This window comes from Bombina bombina, chromosome 3 (genome assembly GCF_027579735.1).
Source record: "Bombina bombina isolate aBomBom1 chromosome 3, aBomBom1.pri, whole genome shotgun sequence".
Lineage (NCBI taxonomy): Eukaryota > Metazoa > Chordata > Amphibia > Anura > Bombinatoridae > Bombina > Bombina bombina.
This window is the reverse complement of record NC_069501.1, coordinates 832,300,451-832,321,590: the sequence shown is the minus strand read 5'-3', so window position 1 is coordinate 832,321,590 and position 21,140 is coordinate 832,300,451. Positions and strand designations below refer to the sequence as shown.

The window sequence follows — 21,140 nt, the reverse complement described above, 5'->3', positions numbered from 1 at the left end:
TAGATTAGAAAACATGAACAAATAAATTACATCCTGACTTGGACATCGGGGTAGACTACCCTAGTCCACAGTGACCATGGGATTATTCTGCCCATACTTCCGGTCACTGTTCTAGCTAAAGTCAGTCCCTGTATCGGGCCGGAAGTTTCACCACTCTTCCGCTTGATGTAACTTTGCATGAACTGTCCTCTGATACAGAAGATGGTGAACAAGAGTCTGCTGGAGGCAAAGATATATCCCCGCTGTGATCTTGCTGAGGGGAAGGCACCTCTCTTAGAACAGGGGATCCCACCGGCGGTGGTACTGAGGTATCCGGTTCCAGACTCTCAGGTACAGGCTGAAGATGTCTTCGGTTACGGCGTGTAACCGTCCCTCCCTCTGTAAGGACTGTGTAAGACCTTGGTTCTGGAGAGCGGCCCACTACCGTAGCAGGCGTCTTCCATTTCTTCTCATCATCCAGTTTAATTCTGACACTTTGGCCCGCTTTCAGTTCCTGTAAAGGCCTGACAGAATGTCTCCTGTCGTAGAAGAAACGATAACCCTTTTTTGGCCTCTTCATCCCTCCTAAGGACTTCGTCCCGAGGAACAGGGCCAGGCGGCTTGAAGACACCCACTGAGGGTAAAGTGGTGCGAATCTGGCGTCCTAGCATCAGCTGTGCCGGGCTAAACCCGGTGGCTTGAATGGGCGTCGCCCTGTATGACAAGAGAGCTAGGTACGGCTCAGATTGCTTTAGAATGAATTTTGTTGTTTGAACTGCCCTTTCAGCCATTCCGTTGGCCTGCGGATAATGTGGACTTGACGTGGAATGTACAAAATCATATTCCCTGCTGAAAGCACTGAACTCTGTAGAAGCGAACTGCATACCATTATCACTCACCAGCTCCATTGGAATGCCCCAGCGGGCGAACAAGCTCTTCAGGCGAATGATAACGGCCTGACTTGTGATATCATTCAGGGGTGCAATTTCCAAATACCTGGAATAGTAGTCGATCACAACAAGAAACTTTTTCCCGTGCAGTTCACACAAATCAGCAGCTATTTTCTGCCACGGCCCCGCAGGCAGCGGAGTAGACATTAAGGGCTCCCTTCTCTGAGTAGGCCGGCGTTCCCGGCAAAAGGCACATTTAGACACGTGATTTGCAATGTCGGAGCTGATCCCAGGCCACCACACAGCTGTAGCTGCCCTTTCTCTGCACTTTGTAATGCCTAAGTGGCCATCGTGAATCCTGTTTAACATCTCCTTCCTCATGCTGACAGGAATTACAATGCAGTCTTGGAACAGCACCAACCCCTCCAGCTCCGTGAGCTGCGACCTCTCTGGCTGGTAAACATTTAAAGACATCCAGGCTGCCCGGCTCTCGGGCCAGCCATCTTTTATGTACCTTATAACTTCTTGCAGATCTGTGTCCAAATATGTCTCTTTCTTTATCTCTTCCAGTTTCCTTGAAGAAATGGACTTAGAAGCCAGAACTGAATCAACATACACTTTCACATCCGATTCCGTGGAGGATTCTTCAGCAGCAGCCAGCGGGAGCCTGGATAGTGTATCCGCCACAACCAGTTGTTTCCCCGGCACATGCACTGCCTGAACATTGAACCTGAGCAGTCTCATTAAAAGTCTCTGGCATCTCAAGGGTGTTTTGTCAATGTCATAAGAATTGATTAGAGGGACTAGCGGTTTGTGGTCAGTTTCCAGACTAAATTTCTCCAAACCCACTAGATAACGCTGAAAGCGCTCACAGGCCCAAACTGCAGCCAGGCACTCTTTCTCAATTTGAGCGTATTTTGACTCCGCAGCCGTCAGTGTGCGGGAACAGTAGGCGATGGGCTGTAGTTTGTTGTCATTCAGCTGCAGGAGTGCAGCCCCCAACCCATAACTGCTTGCATCAGCACTAACCACAGTCTTTTTTGAAGGGTCGTAGAACCCCAGCACTGGGGCAGACCCCAGCAGTGACTTGGCATGCAGGAACGCTTTTTCCTGTGAGGGTCCCCAGACCCAGACAACATCTTTCTTAAGCAACTCTGTGATAGGGTGTAAAACTGTATATCTGTCTCAGCTCATGTACATCAGAAGGGCTTTTCATCTGTTCAATAGCCCGAATTTTCTCGGGGTCCGGCTTGATGCCATCCCCGTTGATGATATGCCCAAAGTAGCATAATTCAGTTTTCCTAAAATGACATTTTTCTTTATTCAGCTTCAGCCCAGACTCTTTGATAGCCTGCAGCACACAACTCAAACGCTGATCATGCTCCTCCACTGTAGACCCATACACTAGAATGTCGTCCATGACGACTGCTGTGCCCACGTGGCCACTCAGGAGAGAACTCATTTCCCTTTGAAAGATTTCAGGAGCGGAGGATATCCCAAAGGGGAGTCTGCAGAAGCAGAACCGACCTACCGGTGTGATAAAGGTAGTCAGTTTGCAGCACTTTGGATCCAGGGGGATCTGCCAAAAGCCGCTAGAAGCGTCTAATGTGGAAAAGAACTTCGCCCCAGCCAACTTCGGGGCTATATCTTCCAATGTCGGCAGCACAAATCTCTCCCTCTTCACTGCCTCATTCAACCTTTTCAGGTCCACACAGATGCGCACCTTTCCGTTTTTCTTTTTCAACTGGAACAATGGGGGCACACCAATCAGTTGCTTCAACAACCTCTTCAATAACCCCCATAGACTTCATGCGCATGAGCTCTTTCTCCACTTGAGGCATGAGCGGGAACGGAATTCTACGAGGAGTAGAAATACTGTATGGGACTGCGTCACTTTTTTTTTTTTTATAATAATAATTTTTTATTGAGATATTTATCATATACATACAATAACAATAACAGGTGTCCATCGCTTAAAAATAGAGCGTTGAGAGAGGGCAATACATAACACAAATATTATACAATCAATAGGTAAGGGTATGTCTAGGATAAGATGAAACACAGAACCCTAATGATAGACTATCTATGCAAACTTTGTTAAAATTATGAGATCAGAGCAGTGTGAATGTATAGCCGTATTATTCATCCAGAAATTGTTCAGTGAGTGTAAATGCATCGGTATAGAGCTACTAAGAGTAGAAGAGTCTAGTTAAACACAATGTTCTAGATGTAAATCTTCTGTATGGGTTAGAGATTTTTGTTGAAACCACAATAGTGTGAGACTAGCATTTAAACAACCAGAGGGGTGAGAATTATATACACACTGCATGACAAACAATGCAATGCACAGAGAAGAAAGTAAAATAAATAAAAGTAGATAAATAAACTAAATAAATAGGTAATGACAATGTCTATACCAGGGCATGCATATTCTGTTAGAATTCCACAATATAAGCCCTCTATGACAGCATATATGGACATATGATATCTCTTTTTTTTTTTTTTTTTTTCAAAGGTAAGTATTAGATATATGGTAACTATTTAAATGGTCACTTTTGGACCAACTGATATATTACAAACATGGTGAATGGTAGTTACTTGAAAACCTTTATGCAGGGGGGGGGGAGGGAGTCAGCGGGCAAGAGCCGCTCAGAATTAAGAGTATAGGGGGTGGAGGGAAGACGTGTGAGATAGTACTATGCTTAGTCTTAAGGACACTGATAATAAAATCCTGAGCTGATATTCGGACTGGAGTATAAGGGGACTCTGCGCTGGTGGCGTTGACTAGTATCTTTCACAGCCCTATGGGTCACTAGATGTATGAAACTGTCACCTATACAGCCAGAGGAAAAAGAGATTATAGGAAGAGGTTTGGTGGCTGGGGAGGTATCTAAGGGTGAGGTAAAAAAACTATAAGGGGACGGAATAAGACAGTGTTAGGTGTGACTCTATTCTGGTGAAGCTCATAAGCCTCAGGACCGTAGGTAGTGTGCTTTCGTCCTGCATATAAAATTCCTATCAAAATAGCAAAGAAGCTAGTCTTCTCAGTCCTGCCTTCATCATATACTGCACTGCCTCGGCCGCTGGCAGTGTTAATATAGAAGTCATTGAGATGGGTAGGAAGTATTTAAATAGATGCAGGAATTCATTAAAGGCCATATAGTAAATGAGCTACTCTTAAGGCTAATTCCACCAAAAGATAGATAATAAAACCACATCAAGACAGTTAGCAAAGGGTTAGAATCTACCCCATGGGAGCACTATAACATTATGATACAGAATGTGGTTGGGGGGGTGAAAGGGAACTTGATTTATAAGAACAGTGTGTAAGGAATACCTCATGATGGAAAAGGGCGGTGAGAAAGAAAAAAAAAAAAAAAAAAAGGGATAAGAAAAAAAAAAGAGAAAAGTGATCACCCTATATATCCTTATCAGGGCCAGAGTAACCTTGAGCTCTGTAATCTAACAATAATTATAAGAACTGCTAAGACTCTATGCAACATGTAGATAAGACAAGCTTAAGATGAAAATTTAACTTAGATGTAGCGGTACAAGCTAATGCAACAGCGGTATATGTGGGGATAAGGAGCGGAGGTCCGATGTAAAGTGTCAGTGATTAGCCCACTCCTAACCTGAAAAAAGTCAGCACAACCATGGGGGAAGCGCCCATATGTCTCATGTATGTCCGTATTACAAAAAGCTGCAGCGGGTAGGGATGAGTGACATCTCTAGGAGCAAACACAATTAGGCTTGATACCTTCTCCGTCTCAGCTAGGGAGCATGACGCTACCCTCTCTTGTCCTCCATGGCGGGCCAGCAAAGCAAAAGTCCCGTGGCGATGTCGAGATTCCTGTGAGGGAAGGAGTAGAGGCCCCTTTCTCGAAGGGCTCCCGCAGCAGCTAGAGAGAATGATGTCCACATTAGGGCTTGTGTAGATAAGGTCCGTTTCTAATGAAGAGTCCTGGCACTCACTCAAATCCCGGTCGGTCTGCTGTGCGATAGATGTGCGTTCCTCTAGTTGCGTCTCGTAGTTGTGGGAAGGGTGAGAGCTCTGCGGGAGTTGCTCAGCGAGCTCTAGGAGATCAAGTAAACCCTGCTTGAGATCCATATAGCAGCTATCTAGGTGAAGCAGGGTAGTAACCTCCTCTCCTTCCAATAGCTCCATGTTGCTACGGCTGTTGTGCGACCCAATGGTCTGTCCTCTGAGTGCTTGGCAGAGAGAGAGCAAATAGCTTGATAGTACGAATATCTTCTTGAGTGTCCTGGCAGATAGATAGATAGTGGGGGGTTCCGTGGCCCTGATCTATGGATATATCTATACACTGCAGTTGGCTCAGAGCGTTCTGCGGTGTGGCTATGAGGTATAGTTAGTTACTCAGAGTCGTCAATCCGAAAGCCACGCTAAACTGAGGAAAAATAGAGAGCCGGTACCTCGTGTGATCAGGGCCTCTTCATGTAGGAGCATAGCATCTTAGCTCCTGCTCTGCTGTGAGCTTAAAAATGGAAAGTTCCAAAAGCCCAGACCTTTACATAAAAGGTTCTGGATAAATGATGAGGCTTTTTAAGCTATATTTCTCAGAATTTTGCAATATTAATTTTTGTGAGCAGGAGCTACCAAAAAACACGTCTCTTCTTTGTAGTGGCTTGCTCCGCCCCCCTGCGTCACTTTTAAGTGCTATACGGACAGGTTTGCAGTTCAGTAGGCCCAACTCGCCAAACATATCTTCAGAGATCTCATTAACTCTGGTCACGAGGCCCAAGTCACAGGCTGCTTTTCCGCTCAATAAACTGTTAACACACTGACCTCGGATCACATGCACCCACATGGTGAACTTCCTCTGTTTGTACTCACAGCTGGCAAGAAATTTCCCCACACAATCAATGCGGCCACCAGGACTATGGACATTTGTAGTAACCCTCGCCAGCTGGGGCTGTCGAGGCAGTTTCATAAATTCAGCAAAAGACATTACAGTGATATCTGCTCCTGTGTCAATCTTAAAATCAACTTTGGCTCCCATTACAGTAAAAGTAACTTTCCAATCTTCCTCTGAGCTTGTCCGTTCCACAACAGACCCCACAAAAGACACTTCCTGACCCTCCTGGTCACTGTCCACCTGCATCTCCTTAATGTATTCAGTTTTACACACCACTTCAAAATGGCCTATTCTGTTAAATTTTCTGCATCTTTTATCTCTGGCCGGGCATATAGCACTCTGATCATGAGCCCGGTAGCACCGTGTGCATCGGCCATGTTGCGCCCATCCACTTCTAGGCCTTTCCAGTACTTTAGATCTACCGCTCACACTGTGCCTTTCACTAGTAATTTTCCTAGACTGTTGCACTTCATCCACAATACTCTCAGACCTCAGATCAGCACTTTGCTTTTTCAGCAGTTCACTCTGGCAGGCCATCCTAATAGCCCCGTCTAACGTTAAATCAGGCTCTAACTGCAGCTTCAGGGAGACTTCAGCATCTGCAATTCCAATAACTATTCTGTCTCTGATTTGCTCTTCTTTAGCAACACCAAACTCACAGAATTCAGCTAATTCATACAGGCTGCGCACAAATGACTCCACAGATTCTCCCACACGCTGATTACGTTTGTGAAAACAAGCTCTCTCATGAATCACATTTCTTTTGGGCACAAAGTGGGCACTGAGTTTATCCATAACTATATCAAAGTTAACTTCTTCCCCTTCTTGGAAAGTAAAAGCATTGAACACTGGCTCTACATCTTTCCCCATGGAGTATAAAAGAGAATTAACTTGTACTTCACCACTCTCCTTGTTCAGTTTGGATGCAATCCTGAAGCGCTGAAACCGCTGACGCCATGTGGGCCAAGCTGCAGGCTGAGAAAAGTCAAAAGGCTCAGGTGGGGTAAACTTTGACATTGCAATCGATCAGGAACAGAAGCGCAGTCCAGAACTTCTGACACCATGTCATGAGATGCAGGACATATGCAGGACACAGCAATGATGGTACAACTCTATTTATTGCAGAGCATAACAATACACATCTAGTCAGGTTGATTGTACTAAACTAACTGCGACACAGACACCGGACCTAAGCCCCGCCCACATACTAGTGACATCACATCCTGCTCTCATCACAGTGGGGTATATCCATAGTTGTTATTTCATTCCCATTATGTTTATGTTTGCTACAAGGCAACTATGGGGTTGACATGACAATTTGTTTTTGGCACAATTTTTGAATTAATTGATGGGTGAGGCTTAGCACATTTAAGTAACACTGTTTTCATTTACACTTTGTCTGGTCTGAGGAAGGGGTCTGTGAACCCCCCAAATGTCACCATATAATAAATATTAATTTATTTTCTAAATCCAGTGAGTGCAGTTCCTGGTTGAATTCCGGCAATTCCTGTCTGCCTCATCAGAGCAGGGGGACAGGGCTATGGAGCAGTGGTCTGTAGACCACTGCTTCCTAACTGCTGTTTCTGGCGAGTCTAAAGACTCGCCAGAAACACGGGCCCACAAGCTCCGTTCGGAGCTTGATAAATGGGCCCAATGATTTGACTTTGCACCCTGGTGGAAGACACTTTTGAACTGTGAGTGCAGATACGCAGATACACGTATGAATATATATATATATATATATATATATATATATATATATATATTTATATATATATATATATATGTCTATTTAAAGTAATTTTTGTTCACTACCTGTTATGATCTCCTTTCTCTTTAAATCCTTCTGACACCTCCCTTTCCACAACCCTTAAAAGGACCATCTGATCCCTATTTGCTTGCTTGATTATTTAGTGTAACAGGGAAAGTTAGTTGTTAGGACTCTCCACTGTTATCCTGTTATCCAGCCTTTAGTGATTAAATAAGTCACTTCAACTGTCTCAACATTTATCCTCATTGAGACTTTGTTTCAATTAACATTGCTTCGCATATTCTAAGGACTTTAACATATCAAGAAGATCTGTATTCTGAACTCTCACCTCTCAGCTTACAAACTGCTCTCCGCTCCTGAATAGCAACTCTGTGACGTCATTCAAGCCGACACCAGCTCAGCATATGCAGACAGCGTTCAGACGCCAACCTGTTTACACAAGCTACTGCATCTACAGCCTTTAACCCTGCTTCCTACACAGCTTCAAGGAATACTAACAGCAAACAGTTGGTTTCAACGGAGAAACTTAAAGGATTTATCACCTCTCTAAAACTAAGAACCGGAGGAGTTATCTACAAACCGCAAGTATCAAAAGCCTTGATTAATACTCTATTGCATGTTTGCTTAACTCCACATAAAGACTTTGCTTATACAAATACCGGAACAACTCTGTTCGCATAATCAGACTTCATCTCTGCTTAAATTTGAGATTTATTAACTTTGCATACTAACTACAATTTAACCACTTACTGCCTTCTCTGCAGCACCATTTAAAGCTTGTATTTATTTAAGAAGAGCTATTTTACAACTACAGTGAAAGTTAACTGTGAGTTGTGCTTTTATTATTTTGCCTGTTAATTTGGATTAAATACGCTATTTAATCCCTTTCCTTGCTCTTCTGACAATAAGAGTTTTGGATTATTTAAATAGCTACAAATACAACTTTTAGTTCATATCATTGTCTGAACTTTATTCATAAATTGCAAAAGACCTGACAGAAAACATAACACTACCACGTATCTATTGTCTGTCTTCTCTACATATATACCCTTTATAGATGGCCATTATTTCAACACAACATGCCCTATTTCAGTGTATAGATACTTGGCATGATGATACAGTGCAATGTGTTCATTTTAGGGGCCTATCTATCAAGCTCAATATGGAGCTTGGGGGTTTGTGTTACTGGCTCGCCAGAAACACCATTTATGAAGTAGCGGTCTAAAGACCGCTGCTCCATAACCTGTCCGTCTGCTCTGAGGAGGCGGACAGAGATTGCCGCAATTCAACCCAATTGAATATGATCGGGTTGATTGACACCCCCCTGCTAGCGGCCGATTGGCCGTGAATTTGCAGGGGCAGCGTTGCACCAGCAGTTCACAAGAGCTGCTGGTGCAATGCTGAATGTGGAGAGCGTAATGCATTCAGTGAGGTCTGTCGGACATGATCCGCAATGTCAGATCATGCCTGACAGGCCTTTCATAAATTGGCCCCTTAATGTATAAATGTTCAGCATCGTTAAGCAGCACAGTGTTCACCATTGATTTATTGGCACCCATCATTATTATACAGGGCTCTTTTGTTTTTTTTAGTGTATAAAACCTCAATATTATTATACAGTGGAGCAAATATATTATCAGTGTATACAAATCCTGCATTAATTATATGATGCAGCATGCTTATTAGCATATATATATTCCTTGCATTATCATATAGTGCAGGGTGTTGTGTTTATAAATGTTCATTATCATTACTTTAAAGAGACACAAGTGTGAAATGCACTGGTTCCTTGGCCAAAACCTATCAATACTCCACTACACATTAATGTGATCTATTGTAGGACTTGAAAGATTTATCAAGATGCATTCACAGCTTATGAGAACTTGCAGTTCAGGCTTGTGAGAGTAAGTCTGTAACCACAAATGTAAGACAGAATATTTGCTTCTTATCCTAGGTGCCAAAGACAAAACACCTCAAAATCACTTTTCGGTGTGATTGATAGGACCTGCTCTCATGCAATTGGTTGACCAAGAACAGGGGGCTGGACTTAACAACAGAGCCCTTCTACAGTATTACATTTTGGCAATTGCAGATGGACAGGTTATGTGATTGAAAACGTGTCCACGTGCAGCTTGATATATTTTCCTGAAGAGAAAAAGTAGAGTCCAATGGCACTACTACTATACTATATATATACACATACAGTACATACAATATATATATATATATATATATATATATATATATATATAGAAAACAAAAGGATGCACTCTCAGGACTTTTCACAAAAAACCAATTTAATGGAACGTTTTCGGGGTTCACAACCCCTTCATCAGCATGCAAAACAAACAAAATTCAACTCATTTATAGTGTTACATATCAATTACCACATATCAATCTAAGTGTCTCTCCAAAGGAAAAGTGCGCCAATTTTTCGAGTTTGGAACGCATATTGCGTTCCACTGTGTTATCCGAAACCGGAAGTTGTATTACCTCACTTCCGGTTTACGGATTCAATGAACAAAACGTGAAATAAAAGATAAAGTAGTGTATTCTACACTTTCAAACGTATTAATGTGACATACTAGTTTGGGGAACTTGTTATAACAGCAGTGTGCCACATTCTAATAAGTGCCAGGAAAATTGTGATGGATATACATTATCGAATGTTGCTACATCCGGTCGGCATAGAAACGGTAACCATGGCAATCATACACAATTCTGATTGCCAAAAGATGCCATAGTTTATAATGGTATGCCAGCTGAATGGAACAACAATTATCATAGTGCCATAAGTAACGTGTACTAAATAATATACAATCATTCTGTATATGTAAAATGAATACTAAAAAATTGTATAGTTAAAAAAAGAAAAACAAAAGTTAAAACATAAAAGTTGGACCATATGACAGTACCAATGTTTGGAATGGCAAGTTACAGGCGTAATGTTGCAAATGTGAGTGATGTGGCTCATAATGTGTCGCCAGCATATTGCAGTAAAATGGCGTTAAACATATATAATGCTGCACTAAATTCACAAGCAAATGAAGATCAGATTAGAGCAATAGATATGTGTAACAGAATTGTAGGGCTGTGTTATTTGGGCTGCTTTTTCGTTAGGGCACAATTTTCAATTAGATTAAATTTTGACCATTAGGGGGTAATGGTTTACGTCGGCCAAAATATGCCAATGATCAAGTGAAGGGGGTAACCTTGTTTCAGGATTCTAATCTCCAGTATAATTGCAAGGTAAGGATATATAAAAACAGATAATCTAGATAAGAATAATGGACATATAAAGCTCGTATAGATACTATCCACCTCTGCAATTCTTCAAGTGGAAGTGACATTTTTTTTTTTTTTAGTGTCCGTTTTTAAGACTGGTGGTGCATGTTAGAATAAATGGGTAATGGCTCACGGCGGACCAGGCTTCCACAGAGAAGGTGGAGACAGATGGTCCACCTAAACTGTGCCGTTAGGCGCACAACACTCACCCCTACACCTAGGGGAAACTGAAATGTGTGCCAAAACGGAGCCACCATGTCCACCTGGCATACCCCCAGTATGTAGCACCCCAGTTATGGATCACATAATGCTCTTAAAGTCCGGCATGGTGTTCAGGCCACCTGGTTGTATTGTGCCTAATCTGAACATCCACTGGGCTTCTCGTCTCAGAAGTTGCTTGTTCCGGTCGCCTCCCCGATCTAATGGGGGTATGTGGTCGATTAGAATATAGCGGATGGAAGATACAGAGTGTCCCTTGTTAGCGCAGTGTCGCGCTACTGGCTGTTCGGAATCGCCGTTTTTAAGTGCTGTCCTTATGGCGTGGCGATGATTAGCCATACGCTCACGAAGTGTGCCAGAGGTCTTCCCTATGTAGAAACAAGAACATGGACAAAACAATAAATATATAACGTGAGTGGTGGTGCACGTTATGGAGTGCCGGATGGAGAATGTTCGATTAGTGTGTGGGTGATGGAAAACTTTAGTGCCCACTAGGCCATTACACGTTGTGCAGCCCAAACAACGATAGGAGCCCCTTATGTTCCTTTTCATCCCAGTTGAGTAACACTGCTTGGGGTCCGTTTTCACCAGAAGATCTTTAAGATTAGTTCCCCGCTTGAATCCAACCATAGGTCGTAGGTTATGGGTAAATGTGAGTTTTGGGTCTGAAGACATAATTGGCCAATGCTGTCGAAGAATTTGGCCAATATTTTTTGTCACTGGAGTAAAAGTAGTGGACATAATGAGCTTGTCGCTAGCGTCCCTTTTTGGTTTGGATATAATTAATTCTGTCTGTGTTAGCCTTGAAACCGATTCCACAGCATCATAGATTATCGGGATCTTGTAGCCCCTGTTCTGGAACTTCTCACCCACTCCTTTCAATTGGGAGACCCCCGTTACAGGATTCGAATTGTTACGCATTGTTCTTATGCATTGTGATTTTACAATGCCCTTTAATAGGGCTGGGGGATGGCAACTATCTGCCCTTAATATAGAGTTGCGATCGGTGGGTTTATGATACAATGTGGTTCCTAATTTGTTAGAATCCTTGAAAACTGTCAAGTCCAAGAAATGAATGGATGCAGTGTCAGCTGTCATCTTGAACTTGACATTGTCAGTAGTGTTATTAAACACATCAAACCATTTATGGAGTTCCTCCAGGCCCCCTCGCCACACCAAAAAAATGTCATCTATGTATCTGTAATAACAGATAATAGATACGTTCAACGCATTCCATAGATACATGTTTTCAAATTGTGACATATAAATGTTGGCGTACGAGGGGGCCATGGAGGAACCCATGGCTGTGCCGGCAGTTTGCAAATAAAAATCATTTTCGAACCGAAAATAGTTTTTAAACAGACAGAATTCAATGAGGGACAATAAAAATCCTACTGGGAGCCCTTCATAAAGGGTGTTACCCGTGAGGTGCTCTTGTATAGCCTTAAGTCCGTCAAGATGTGGTATAATGGTATACAGACTGTTGACATCCAGAGTGACGAGTAAATCATCTGGCTGGATGTCAACAGTCCGTATTTTACGAATGAAATCATTCGTATCCATAACATAAGACCGTGTTGCTTTCACCACTGGCTGTAGGAGTACGTCCACATATTGTGCTATAGGTTGGGTAAGTGATTCCCTGGCTGACACAATGGGACGGCCCGGTGGGTGGTCTAATGTTTTATGGATTTTGGGGATTGAATATAAAATGGGTATCTTAGGGTATGTGGTAATGCAAAAGTCACGAATGTGCTCAGTTATGTACCCTTGTTCAAATCCCAATTCAATCAATTTGTCAAGTTGTATTTTGAATGGTGTAGTAGGGTCAGAAGTTAGCAATTTGTATGTCTGGGTGTCTGATAATTGCTTCAGGATGTCCTCTCTATAATCACTGTAATCTAAAAGAACAATGGCCCCGCCCTTGTCGGCGGGCCTGATGACTATAGAGGAGTCATTCTGGAGAGTTTTAATAGCCTTCAATTCATCTCTTGAGAGATTATGTTTCCATAGTGTATCTTTTCTTTCTGTGTCCAAGTCCTGTGATATCAACCTCAAAAATGTTTTGGTACTTGGACTGCTATTGCTGGGTTCAAAAGAACTAGGTACACTGCATTTAAGTTCAATATGGGACTTCTGTCTAGACGAATCTTTATTTTGGAAGAATTCTTTAATCTTAAGAGATCTATTTAATTTGTAAAGATCTAGTTTAAGGTCAAATTCGGAGATTAAAGTGCTCGGCACAAAAGATAGGCCTTTATTGAGAACTTTACGTTCATTATCAGTTAAGGCATGTGCACTCAAATTGACAATTATGTCCTCTGTCGTGGTCGTCTGGGGGGTCGGTGTCTGATACCCCGCCCGCCTGATATGGGGTCTGTTATGCCTCCCCCTCCCCGAGATCGTGTTGTTACCCCTAAAAAATGACTAGGGGTTGAGTGTGATCTGGGTTCATGTGAGGAGAATTGATCCTGATGCCTATGTTGACCAGGTGGAGTAAACGCAGTGCCAGAGGGGTTCCTATCGGCATCAGTGGAATCTTCACCACTCGTATCTACCGTGTCAAAGTGAACCCGTCTGGTTCTGTGTCTCCTCCTGGTCTGATTCCCCTGTGTGTTAGTCAGCCATTTGTACACTTTTCCCTGCGTGTAATCATTATTGACAGTCTCCAGTTTTTTATTTTTAAATGTGATTAAATCACTCTGGTATTTGTCAATTTGCAATTTAATTTTTGATAACCAGTTCTCTTGGGTGTCATTAGTGAGTGTGATACTATGTAAAGATTCAAATGTTTGTATTTCAGTCCTAACTTTACTAAGGATTGCAGTGACCTCTTCAATAACCAATAATATTAGGTCTAAAGAACACTTATTTAAGATATAACACCACTTTTTTCTGAAATCTGGGTTATCACGCCCAATAGTGGGCACATTGTGGACTCTAAACCCACGGGGAATGTGTCCTGTTCTATAGTAATCGGACAGATAGCTGCCATGTAACGCCAAATCAACCTCTCTTTTTTTTAATTTAAGTAAAGAGTAATATAAATTAACTGGGGTCTCACCAATTGTTTTGGAGATGGGTGCAAACAGAATCCGGTCGGCATCATCAGGGGTGTAAGATGCAGTGCCCGTCTGTGCTGCCACGGCCTGGCAGGTCAGGTCTTCCACCTGAATGTTGGACTCAGAGATGTTGTTATCCTCTGTTCTGGGTTGTGATGTCATGCTAGAGGGGAGCATGTAGCAGTGTGCCGGTGAAAGGATATGAAAAGGAGTTAATTTACTGCAGCCAAAAGTCCAAGTATACTCTGTACTGTCAGCACAGAAGGAATTGTGCAGTCCAATGGTGAAGGCGCTGGAGATGTAAATAAATGAGGTTAAACAAGGGGGTTCACTGGTCAGAAGATAAGTAGTAAACAATTTCCAGTTCAGCCCACCAGTAGCCAACTCGCCTGGGTGCAACGATATACCATGAAATAGAAAACAAAAGGATGCACTCTCAGGACTTTTCACAAAAAACCAATTTAATGGAACGTTTTCGGGGTTCACAACCCCTTCATCAGCATGCAAAACAAACAAAATTCAACTCATTTATAGTGTTACATATCAATTACCACATATCAATCTAAGTGTCTCTCCAAAGGAAAAGTGCGCCAATTTTTCGAGTTTGGAACGCATATTGCGTTCCACTGTGTTATCCGAAACCGGAAGTTGTATTACCTCACTTCCGGTTTACGGATTCAATGAACAAAACGTGAAATAAAAGATAAAGTAGTGTATTCTACACTTTCAAACGTATTAATGTGACATACTAGTTTGGGGAACTTGTTATAACAGCAGTGTGCCACATTCTAATAAGTGCCAGGAAAATTGTGATGGATATACATTATTGAATGTTGCTACATCCGGTCGGCATAGAAACGGTAACCATGGCAATCATACACAATTCTGATTGCCAAAAGATGCCATAGTTTATAATGGTATGCCAGCTGAATGGAACAACAATTATCATAGTGCCATAAGTAACGTGTACTAAATAATATACAATCATTCTGTATATGTAAAATGAATACTAAAAAATTGTATAGTTAAAAAAAGAAAAATATATATAAAACAGTATTTATGTGTGTGTGTGTGCGTGTGTGTGTATGCATTCGTACATATGTATGTATGTGTGCAGTTTTTTTAAACAAATATTTCAACAGAGAATCATAGTTAAAAGTTAGTGAAGAAATCCACTCAACATTATCAGCATACCCTATAGAAGTTTATATTGTGTTGGAATTAGCGCCCTCACTATCTGACATCCAGATGTTAGCATTCCCAAGACTTGCGCTCAAGCAGCAGTATTTTACTTCCAACTAATATTAGCTCTAAAATAAAAGCGCTTTTGATTTAACTTAAGTGGTGCTACCGCATAATGGTGCTAATTGTTTTTGTGCTCCATTTGTAATGTAGCTGCATTCATGGGACAGTATACTGTAAAATTGGTTTACCCATAACGTGTTTCTTTATCTTATATCTGTCCATAAACCAAAGACCAAAACTTGGAGCGAACAATGGAAAATTAATATTTTATTACCTTATCTCTACTATACCCCACTGGGGGGCCTATTTATGAAAGGCCTGTCAGACATGATCCGACATTGCGGATCATGTCTGACAGACCTCGCTGAATGCGGAGAGCAATACGCTCTCCGCATTCAGCATTGCACCAGCAGCTCTTGTGAACTGCTGGTGCAACGCCGCCCCCTGCAGGGGGTGTCAATCAACCCGATCATATTCGATCGGGTTGAATTGCGCAATCTCTGTCCGCCTCCTCAGAGCAGGCGGACAGGTTATGGAGCAGCGGTCTTTAGACCAGTGCTTCATAACTGGTGTTTCTGGCAAACCTGAAGGCTCGCAAGAAACACGGGACTTCAAGCACCATATGGAGCTTTATAGATATGCCCCTGGAAGTGTAATTTCTTCTGCTGACTGTGTTTACACAGCTTATCTATAGCTTGGACCTAAGGACAGAAACGTTCAGAATAGGTGGAGATACCACAGGCTAAATAAACTATTTCAAATGGCAATATAAGGGTAAAGGAAATACTTGTAAACAATTTAATACACTCCAGTATGTAAAGTGGATCATTGGCAACAAATTAAAAGGGAGAGCATTTTTGAGTAAACTGTCCCTTTCATTTGTTCTAAACAGCTCAAATGTCACATTTGATTTATTAGGCAGCATATTCTGCTTTCCACAATGTAAGAAGCAGTGGTCATCCAATGAGGTAAAAAAACACTGAACATGTTCATTCAGAGTGATTAACAGGCCCTGCTTTTGTGTTATTGGTCATGTGAGAGCAGGGGGTGGCATTGCAGGATGAAGTTCTCTTGCAATGGCACATGCGGGCAGCAGACATACATTGTCCTCTGCCCTTTCCAGACACTAAACACACACAGTAGTAGATACAATCGTATCCCAAATGGTGAAAGGTGCTCTAGTCTATCTTTCTGTTACTCTTTAGATATTACATTTCTTAGACACTCATTATTATGTCCCAGAGTTTAAAGCAATTTATAAATCAGGCTTAAAAAGAAAATTCTGACTGAAAATAAGTTAAAAGGACAGTCAAGTCCAAAAAAACTTTCATGATTTAAATAGGGAATGTAATTTTAAAAATTTTCTAAATTACTTTTATCACCAATTTTGCTTTGTTCTCTTCATATTCTTAGTTGAAAGCTAATTCTAGGAGGTTCAGAGGCTAATTTCTTAGACTTTGAAGACTGCCTCTAATCTGAATGCATTTTGAACACTAGAGGGCATTAGTTCATGTGTTTCATATAGATAACATTAAGCTAATGCACTTGAAGTTACCCTCGATTTAGCACTGATTGGCTAAAATGCAAGTCTGTCAAAAGTACTGAAATAAGGTGGCAGTTTGCAGAGGCTTAGATACAAGGTAATCACAAGGTAAAAAGTGAATTCCTATAACAGTGTTGGTTATGCAAAAGTGGGGAATGGGTAATAAAGGGATTATCATTCTTTTCAAACAACAAAACTTCTGGTGTCACTTTAAGGCTGCATGATATTGACATAATGTATATACAAGTGTTTAAATAACATTAAAATAACATTAATTTAAAAAAAACACGTAGATGAAAAAATAAAATACAATACAAAGTTAACTTTAAATAAATCCTAACTTAAAGGGACATGATACCCAAATGTAGCTGTAAAAAAGCTGACTAGAAAATATCACCTGAACATCTCTATTTAAAAAAGAATTATATTTTACCTCAAAATGTCCTAAGTATTCACACCTCATTGTAAAGAACTAAGCAGCAAATTAGTATGCATGTCCCGGGACTTGCAAGGGAGCCTGTCTTATGCACATTAATGTTATTTCCCTATTCAGTTTAAGGAAATTTACTATGAAATCTCATGAGATCACAGTAAAGGAGTTCATGGCCACAGCACTGCTGATGCAGATTGGCTGCTGTTCCTTTCTTCCTTTTTTTATTTTATCTGCAGCTGGGCAGTAACTGATAGATAACTTTTTACACAGCACTTACTCTGGTGAGGAAATTGTGAGGTAAAATATCTTCCTTTTTTAAATAGTGATGTTCAGGTGATATTTTTCTGTCAGCTTTTAACAGCTATACTGCATCACTTTCAAGAGATTTAGCATACAATTATTATGTCCCTTTAAAGGTAGTTGGCTTAAAGAATAAAAAATAAAGATCTCTGTAAAAACTTTCTGTAACTATAAAAAAATATATTTATAATTTAAAAAAAAATCTGACTGACCATAATTTTAAGGCTGTATGATAATAGTATAATATATACATAATACAGTCACTAAAATAGCATTAATTCAAACATAAATACAGCATAATATATATATAATACAGTCATTAAAATAGCATTAATTCAAACATAAATACATTAATGAAAAATCTGTATAAAATACAATATAATTTTAATTTTCAATATATCCTACTTTAAGTGTAGTTGATTTGAAGAAAAACAAAGAGATAACTCTCTGGCCACTATTTAAGAAAGTCTGGCGGACCTGATCCGACAGTGTGGATCAGGTCCGCCAGACCTCGCTGAATACCAATGGGCCGCCAGCAGAGGGGTGTCAATCAACCCGATCGTACTCGATCGGGTTGATTTCCGGTGATGTCTGTCCGCCTGCTCAGAGCAGGCGGACAGGTTATGGAGCAGTGGTCTTTGTGACCGCTGCTTCATAACTGCTGTTTCTGCTGAGCCTGCAGGCTCACCAGAAACACAGGGCATCAAGCTCCATTCGGATAGGCCCCTCTATATCTATAAAAAAAAAACTATTTTAAGTTTACAAAAAATATATATATAGAAACGAAAATAACAAGCACTTGTAGTGTAAATTGAGTCCAGTGCTGGCTGGAAAGTGGGGGCTTTGTTTGCTGTAACAGAGATTGTATGATTCTGGTGCCAGAAATTCTGATTCTCTTGTCTTATTGCAATGACATTCAAAAGGTTACAACATCAATAACTAAAAGCAAAGCTCACATCAGACACATCAACTACTTAGTTTCCTTTGTAGTTTTTAAAATACAATCCTTTCTTTGTAACTTCAATGAAAATACATGTTCATTGCTCTGCGTTTTTCATCTGTTGTATTTATTTTACGTGTTATTTGCTAAATTTGCTGTTTTAGTTTTTTACAAGAACACTTTCACCTAGATTACGAGTTTTGCGCTAAACAGGGTGCAAATGAACGCAACACAAGTTGAGTAATTTCACCCCTATAGCGCTGCCATTACAAGTTTCTGAAAAGCTTCCTTGTGCGTGCGATATTGTGGCGTTAAGCTCCATACCGCACACAATCCAAGGGCTGCTTTGACGTGCTTGTGCATGCTTTCCCTCAATGGGGAGAGAGTGTCAGAAAAAAACCTGAAGTGGGGAATGGAGATCGCCGTAATGAAACCCTATTGACGTCTATGGGGAAAAAAAAGTTACGTTTAAACCTAAAACCCTAACATAAAAACCTAGTCTAAACATCCCTAATCTGCCCCCCCCCCCCCCGACATCACTGCCACCTAAATAAAGTTATTAACTCATAATTTGCTGCATCGACATCACTGATGCTAAATAAAGTTATTAACTCCTAATCTGCCGCTCCCGACATCATCACCACTATAATAAAGTTATTAACCCCTATTCCACCGCTCCCCGACATCGTCGCCACTATTATAAAGTTATTAATCCCTAATCTGCCGCCCCCGACATCGCTGCCACTTATAAAAGCTATTAACCCCTAAACCTCCGGCCTCCCACATTTCCGCCACTAAATAAGCCTTTAGGGGCAATGGGTAGCTTAGGTATTTTTTTAGAGTTCGGTTTCTTATTTTGGGAGGATGGTTGGATGGTGGGTTTTACTGTTGCGGGGACTTTGTATTTTTGCCCTACAAAAAGGCCCTTTTAAGGGCTATTGGTAGTTTATTGTAGGCTAGGGGGTGTATTTTGGGGGTCTTTTTTATTTTTATAGGGCTATTAGATTAGGTTTAATTGTTTTTATTTTTGATAATTTTGTTTATTTTTTGTAATCTTAGTGTTTTTTATTTTTCGTAATTTTATTTTTTATTATTTTTGGTAAACTTAGATTTTTAAAATTTTTCATAGGATTTGTTTTTTTAGTTTAGGTTTTTGTAAATTTGTCATTTAGATATTTTAATTGGTAGTTTTTTTATTTTATTAGAATAGTAAGGTTAGGTTAATTTATAGTTTAATGTTAGGTTTATTTTTTATTACACAGGTAAGTATTTATTTAAATATAGTTATATTGCAATTCTAATTTAAAGTTAGGGGGTGTTAGGTTTAGGGGTTAATAGTTTAATTTAGTGTTTTGCAATGTGGGGGCTGGAGGTTTAGGGGTTAATAACTTTATTTGGTGTTGGCGATATCAGGGAGCAGCAAAATAGGGGTTAATAGCTTTTATTAGTGGCGGCGATGTTGGTGGACAGCAGATTAGGAGTTAATAACTTTAATAGTGGCTGCGATGTCGGGGAGTGGAAAAATAGGGGTTAATAGGTTTATTTAATTGCCGCAATGTGGGTGGTTGGTAGATTAGGGGTTAATATGTTAAATATAGTATTTGCAATGCTGTAGAGTTGTGGTTTAAGGGTTAATAGGTCGTTTATGGGTTTTAGTGTACTCTGTTTAGTTATGGGTTTTGTAAAACATTTTTGTTACACAAAATCCATAACTACTGGTCTAAGATGGCGGTAGGGATCATGTCGGTATAGGCTGTAACGCAAGCATTTTAGCCTCAACGCACAACCTGTAATACCGGCGCTATGGAAATCCCACACAAAAACTTAATTTTTTTGAGTGCGGGATTGACATTGCGTTACAGGCTACAATGCTTGTGGTATAGAAATACCAACACGACTCCCAATAGTGCGTTCCTGTTTTTACACTGAAATTTTTTTCAGCATTAAAAGCCGCAACACAAAACTCGTAATCTAGGTTTATGTAAATATTTCTAAAGTAAGGTAATGTTATATTTTAAACATGTTTAGAAGCGATTGGTCAAGCGAGAGAAGGGGGCCACATTACCACATTACACATTCAAGTGAGTGTGTAATGATACTTATGGGTAACGGACGTACATCATCTGCTGCCTGTTTGATGCATAGCCAGGATTACAGGCTCTCATGTTGAGAAACTTGCCCGCACCAACTTACTACATAGAGCCCCATGTGTGTGCACTTGTGATCCATAGACTAAAAGCTCATTGGCTGACATGTCCCACCACCATAAGAATGAAAACAATGTATTTTGTATCATAGGAACATATATTAAAATGAAAAAAGGGACATGAATTATGTTTAATTAAAAAAAAAAAACATTGCTGTAAGGTACCTTGCATTTCTGTTCAAATTATGCTTGTCCTTTGATCTTTAGAGAGTCCAGAAAATAAGTTCTGTAAACCTATGTTTCCTTTAAATTGCTGCAAATTACCTAAACCAGTTACCTGCCAGACATTAAATGCTTAGTGAAGTGTACAAACTATTTGCAGCTAACCTTAAAGGGACTTTAAACTGTTGTGTACAACAATAGAAGAACGACTACTCATCATGCAATTGTTTT

General features: G+C 40.6%; 1 protein-coding gene and 1 long non-coding RNA gene across 2 annotated transcripts in view; one reads left to right on the top strand and one right to left on the bottom strand.

Moving 5' to 3' along the window:
- The window catches only part of NALF1 (NALCN channel auxiliary factor 1), a 1,037,778-nt gene that overhangs the window by 550,744 nt on the left and 465,894 nt on the right, over positions 1-21,140 (bottom strand). The window lies entirely within an intron of this gene.
- The window catches only part of LOC128654107 (uncharacterized), a 32,503-nt gene continuing 19,031 nt past the window's right edge, over positions 7,669-21,140 (top strand). The window contains exon 1 of the long non-coding RNA XR_008401423.1: positions 7,669-8,099. This is a non-coding gene — a long non-coding RNA (uncharacterized LOC128654107). The remainder of the gene's footprint in view (positions 8,100-21,140) is intronic.